Source organism: Calidris pugnax, unplaced genomic scaffold (assembly GCF_001431845.1).
Source record: "Calidris pugnax isolate Ruff unplaced genomic scaffold, ASM143184v1 scaffold42, whole genome shotgun sequence".
Taxonomy (NCBI): Eukaryota; Metazoa; Chordata; class Aves; order Charadriiformes; family Scolopacidae; genus Calidris; species Calidris pugnax.
This window is the reverse complement of record NW_015090920.1, coordinates 887,910-894,273: the sequence shown is the minus strand read 5'-3', so window position 1 is coordinate 894,273 and position 6,364 is coordinate 887,910.

Here is a 6,364-nt window from a genome sequence, read left to right as displayed (position 1 = left end):
TTGTGTCCAGTTTTGGGCACCTCAATACAAGAGAGATATCGAGGTGCTGGAGCGAGTGCGGAGGAGGGCAACGAAGCTGGTGAGGGGGCTGGAAAACAAATCGTATGAAGAGCGGCTGAAGGAGCTGGGGCTGTTTAGTGTGAGGAAGAGGAGGCTGAGGGGAGACCTCATCACTCTCTACAACTACTTGAAAGGACACTGTAGAGAGGTTGGTGCTGGTCTCTTCTCACAGGTAATTAGTGACAGAATGAGAGGGAACGGCTTCAAGCTCCAACAGGGGAGGTTTAGATTGAACATTAGGAAGGAATTTTTCACCGAAAGAGTGGTCGGGCATTGGAACAGGCTGCCCAGGGAGGGGGTGGAGTCACCATCCCTGGCTGTGTTTAAGGGCCGTTTAGATGCAGTGCTGAGGGACATGGTGTAGGGGAGGACTTTGTAGAGTAGGGGAGATGGTTGGACTCGATGATCCCAAGGGTCTCTTCCAACCTAGATGATTCTATGATTCTAAGACATATCTCAGAATAAAGGGAGTAAACACTACCACTGGTTCAAAACAGTATTTAATATGCTTTTCAGTATAGTGTGGGACTGAACTTGGGATTCATGAGGTCTTGGTGATTTTACAATTTTTTTTGATAAATCTTAGTACGCCGAATTGCATGTGTCTACTAAAAAGGACCTCCATGAAGAAAGCTGAAAACAATGGAAGTCCTCTATTAGGGAGACAACACCCATGCAAATCCTTCTCCATTTTTATTGCGTTTTTAAAGGTTGGGGACTTTTCTTTGCACACGATGCATGGCTTTCTCTGTGAAATGATGGTTTTATTCTTTGCAGTAGTTGTTGCTCAAATATTGTTATTCGTTGCAAAAGACAATCAAAAAGCAAAGTGAAAAAGTTTATCAGACTAAGAACATTAGACTAAAAAATAGACAGTCAGCCTTGATTCTTAATGAGTGTAAAACATTAATTTTATTACAACATCATAAACTTGAAATGATGACTATTTCTCTAAAAAAAAATAGGACCAGAACACTTCCAGAAAACAGCCCTGGGTTTGTTTTTTTTAAAAAAACAATATTAAAAAAGCAGCCTGGTCAACTAATGTAGTAGTAACCCCCTTTGTGCTGTTTAGCCAAAAAGTTTTTATTGCCTGAGTAACTGGGCATATTCCTGTCATGCTTAAAAAAAACTTTAAAAATATTCAATAGAAAAAATATATATTCAAATAGCCTAGAGTTTAATTGCCAGTTCTGAATGCGCTTTTTTTTTTTTTGTTATTTCAGATTTTCTTAACAATCTCAGGGCACCTAATATAAAATCCAAAATATATAAACTGAGAAACAGAGTTGAATCTTGACCTAGAATTTGCTACTTTTATGTGCGGTATACTAATAAAACAACAATATTCACGCTTAAATTCCTCCTCCCCATTCTACTAATTATTAGTCTAAATCAAAAACCTGTAAATGAACTCTTCCTCTTACAAGACTGAGTTTTTTCAGCCATTTGATATTATTAAAAAACACAGTAACCACCACAGTAATAGTTTTAGTGAAGTATTGCAACCTCATAGCAATAAATTTAGGCTTGCTTTCCACTACCTGCATCTTTATCAGCGTGTTCATTATGTTTGTGAGAGAACTGTTAACATGTCACTGATATATTTTTGCACGATAAGGGGAGGTCTGAAAGATGAGTTTGTGCTTAATGAGGGAAGGGCTGAAGTATTCAACCTGTTCCACCCTTGGTTTTGTCCAAAGAAGAGTTTATTGCACCAGCTGTGCTGAGTTGCTTCCAGTGCACTTTAATGGCATTGTTTGCCTGAAATGATGCAGTAAGCTCGCGGACCTCTCACAGCCTTGGTGGCTTCTGCTAAACTTTGATGTTAAAGAGCAAAGAAAGCTGGTTTTTTTAATATATATTCACAATTTGCTCTTTCTTGCTTTCATTCATGCAAAATTTGTTCATTTTCATTTTTTTTTTTTGTTTAATGGGAAGAAATTATTTGCTCTAATTTTACTCAGTTCCTGTTTTCCAGGGAGAACCAAATTGCCAGTGCATTTATTCTGCAATAAATCAGAAGTGCTTCATAATTTCTTTTTTGCTTGTTACCATGCTATAAAACAAGTAATCGATAAAATATTTTCACAGCATACCACGTGTGGAATGAGGAAAACATGTATTAACAGTTACCACATAATTCAGGGTGAAGCCTGGGGGTGGTTATGTCTCTTTTTTTTTTTTTTTTGGCTTTCAAATGCTGCAGTCATCGTGTCAACTCCTACGCTTGAGGATACTACATGCTTCCTTTTTTGTCTGTATGGGATTTCAGGGAATGATACCCGAGTACCTGATCATTTCTGAATACAAAACACTCACTATAAAATGAGGGGAAATGCGAAGGTGTAGTATTCTGTGACCTTCATATAATCAAAATCCACTACCAGCTGTAATTCTCTGCTCTGAAGAACGGGGAGTAGTCACTTTCTAGTGTTACCACTGCCTTGTTTAGCTGTGCTGGGTATGGCATTTTTTTGTGACTCCACATAGCCTGTAGCATTATAAGCAATAATACGACTCTAACTCTAACAGAGTTCTTCAAATTAGCGTATTTATTATCAGAAATAAGAAACAGCTAATTGTGCTTCTATATTTCTGCTTTACAGTGATGGATAAAACCAGGGAGGAACAGTTGGAGAGTTTTTGGAAGTACTACAATCTTTGTAAGATGTCTTGTTGCTTTGAATGTGCTCTGAGCCTGCACTGGTTCCTTTTTTGTCATCTTTTCAAAAGTGAAGCACATCCTGAGATACAAGTGATACCCCAGGTGAGATGACAGGCCTCTCACAAAGCCTATACTTGCAAAAGTATATACATTGAGCCATCACAGAGACTCAAAATAAGATGTAGAAAAAAAAAAAGTGTATTAACAGTGGAAAACCCAAGTGCTTCTCCTCGCCTGTGTTGTGTTGCTCTGGTCATGTCCATTTTGCAGCACTGTGGGGACTTCAAGCACCGATACCATGTGATACAGTTTTAAGCTTTAAATAAAGGCAAGTATAGAAAAAAGAGGAGGCAACAACATTGAAGAGTATATTGTAGAGGGAAGCTGGACACTGAAACACAATTCAATGTCTTATAAATATAAAGAAGCTCTTAAAGCTGTTTTCAGAAGCTTGAGTTCAGGTTATTTCTCTGCTGAAAAGTTTGAAATCTTCAAAAACAAACATAGCCAAACTTGATCCTCGTTCATGGGTTTTGTTGTGTGCAGAGAAAAAAATAACAGGATGTGTGTATAGAACAAAGAATTGCTGAATGTAACCCTCCACTAATGGCTTTTTTACAAACTTTATTAAGAACAGAATCTATGTATATAACTAAAGCTGTAGCTTGATATAAGACATTTCCTTTTGCTTAAAGCAGTGCTGAGAGATGGGGCTGGACCTGCCTTTGTGAGCCGCCTTTACCAGCCTTTACCAGGGTTTTGCTAATGGAGCTCAATACCTGTTCCCCTAACCTGAGGGCATCTTCTCTGATCAGATGCCTTTTCCTTCCACGCAGAATAAAGATTAACAGACAGGGGAGGATTAGCAGAGAGGGGAAGATTATCATTATCCTGGAGGCTGTGTGTGGGTAGAGGCTGGTTGGGAATTCAGGATGCACACCCAGCCAGCGGGGCTAATACAATCCTCACGGCCTGAGAAGGTATATTTGCACTGTAGGGGTAACAGAAGACCCAAGACAGGACCAGAATCACAGAATGCTATGGGGTTGGAAGGGACCTCTGGAGATCATCTAGTCCAACAACCCCTGCCAAAGCAGGGCCACCCAGAGCAGGTCCCACAGGAACGTGTCCAGGTGGGTTTGAATGTCTCCAGAGAAGGAGACTCCACCACCTCCCTGGGCAGCCTCTGCCAGGGCTCTGCCACCCTCACCCCAAAGAAGTTTTTCCACGTGTTCAGACAGAACTTAGTGTGTTCCAGCTTGTGTCCATTGCCCCTTGTCCTGTCACCAGGCTCCACTGAGGAAAGCCTGACCCCATCCTCCTGACACCCTCCCCTGAAGTATTTATAAGCCTTGATCAGATCCCCCCCTCAGCCTTCTCTTCTCCAGACTCAAAAGACCCAAGTCCCTCAGCCTCTCCTCGTAAGAGAGATGCTCCAGGCCCCTCATCATCTTTGTAGCCCTCTGCTGTCCCCTCTCCAGCAGTTCCCTGTCCTTCTGGAACTGGGGAGCCCAGAACTGGTCCCAGTGCTCCAGATGGGGCCTCCCCAGGGCAGAGCAGAGGGGCAGGATGACCTCCCTCCACCTGCTGCTCCCACTCTTCCTGATGCCCCCCAGGATGCCATTGGCCTTCTTGGCCACCAGGGCCCATTGCTGGCTCCTGGGCATCCTGTTGTCCCCCAGGACTCCCAGGTCTTTCTCCTCAGAGCTGCTCTCCAGCAGGTCCCCCCCAACCTGTCCTGGTGCAGGGGGTTCTTCCTTCCCAGGTGCAGCACCCTACACTTGTCCTTGTTGAAATTCATCAGGTTCCTCTCTGCCCAACTCTCCAGCCTGTCAAGGACTTTTGCTGCTCTGTGCAGAACTTCTACAGCAAAAAAGTCCTTGTTACCTACTCCAGGTTTAATTGGATTCTTGTGAATACTGGTTTTAGCTGAAATTTGCCTTTGGATCATAAGTGATGTTTCTTCTCTTTGTGGTATGTGTGAAGAGCTAAACAGAAGGGGATTGATCACTGGACTGGGAGCTGATTAGTTTAGACTTCTGGGTCTGAGTGGAAGGTTACGTTTCATTTTCCTATAAGGTAATCATACTTATTCTGAAAGTTTGAATTGAACTAATGAAATACATGTTTAAACTAATTGATCAAAAAGTGAGTTGCTAGAATACATATTGCCATGTGTGAAACGCTTTTCTGTTTCCTTTTTTTTTTTTCTGTTATGGTTTGCTATAGTTAAATCAGGATAATGTTTTCTGCTTCTGGGTAGCTTTATGCCACATGCTTGCTTAAAAGTGATCTTAAGCAGCCAGGAGAGCCCTGGAAGGGTTATGCTATGTTAAGCCATTACCAAGTAGGAACGAACAAACAAGCAATGTGGCAGTGGCATTAGGTTCCAGGCTAATGAGTTGAAATGAAAAGGGAGTCAGGATGAAGCCGGTGGTGTGCTTGTGCCAGGAGCTTGTCAAACAGCTTGGAGCTTGGATCTTCCAGCAGTGGTAGGATGTTCCTCTGTTTGGAGATAGAGGTGTTGTTTTCCCTTTCCTCCACTCATGGCTAGACAGTGGTGTTAGACAGCTAAATCTGTGGGAGTTCAGCCTCAGCAAATAATTAATTTCTTTTTTGGGAGTATGGTCTCTGGTTTGAAAGGCCTTTCTGGGGTGGCCAGGCCTTTGGCCAAAGCTGTAGGCCTGCCATCAAATGAGTGGGCACCTCTGGGCATGCTTTCAGACACAAGCCATGGCTAGCTATGGAGCGCAGGTACCTTTGGTACGGGTTGGCCAACAGCTGAATGATGCCATCGAGGGTGTCAGTGGTGTCTGGCTGCTGATCTTAGACACCTGATGAGGCAGGACAGCTACTAAGCAGCAATCTTTGAAGAACTGAGTGTGTTGGATGGGAAGATATGTATAGGTACATAAGCCTTTGAATCTCCTGATCACACGGGATTTTTAGTCCTTTTACTTTCTGAGTTGCATCTTCCAGAAGGATATCAAACATGGGCGAGAAGCTAATAATAATTGTGTCATGCCTGCTAGTGGGGACTGGTGAGTGACATTGACATCTTATTAGTGCCGATGAGAGCTGGATACTTGGGGAAAATGAAAAGGCAGGTGGGTGATTTTCGAATCAGTCTTCCCTACCTCCCGTGTGTGGGGGCTGCTGTTAGCAGAATGGTGGGGTTCAGAAATACCCTCTGCTGTCAGTTAGACCCTGTGGCATTGAGCTCACTCTAACATAATTTACAGGTAGCAATGCTGCTGATGAAATTGTGCAGCTGCTCTTTGAAATCCCATCAGCATACTGCCTGCTGGCATGGGCACGGATAGCCTTTGGGAGCCAGGCTGGTAAAAGACCATGAAAGGAGAGAGATTGGATTTTTAGTTGTAATACTTCATCGCACTGGACTCCTGCATAATTTTTAATTAAAGAAAGGTAACTGACAATTTAATTACATGTCCTGACATGCAGCCAGGACAATTTCATAGCCAATTGTTCCTTCTCTGTCTATCCAAGGACAGACCTGGACTTACCCTGATCTTGCTTTTGATGCCTTATGACCATTGATCTCTCGTTGCCAAGCTGCTCCATGCAGCTCACGGCGCAGTCAGCTTGGAGCTGCTGCTGGTGGAAAGAGGTCTG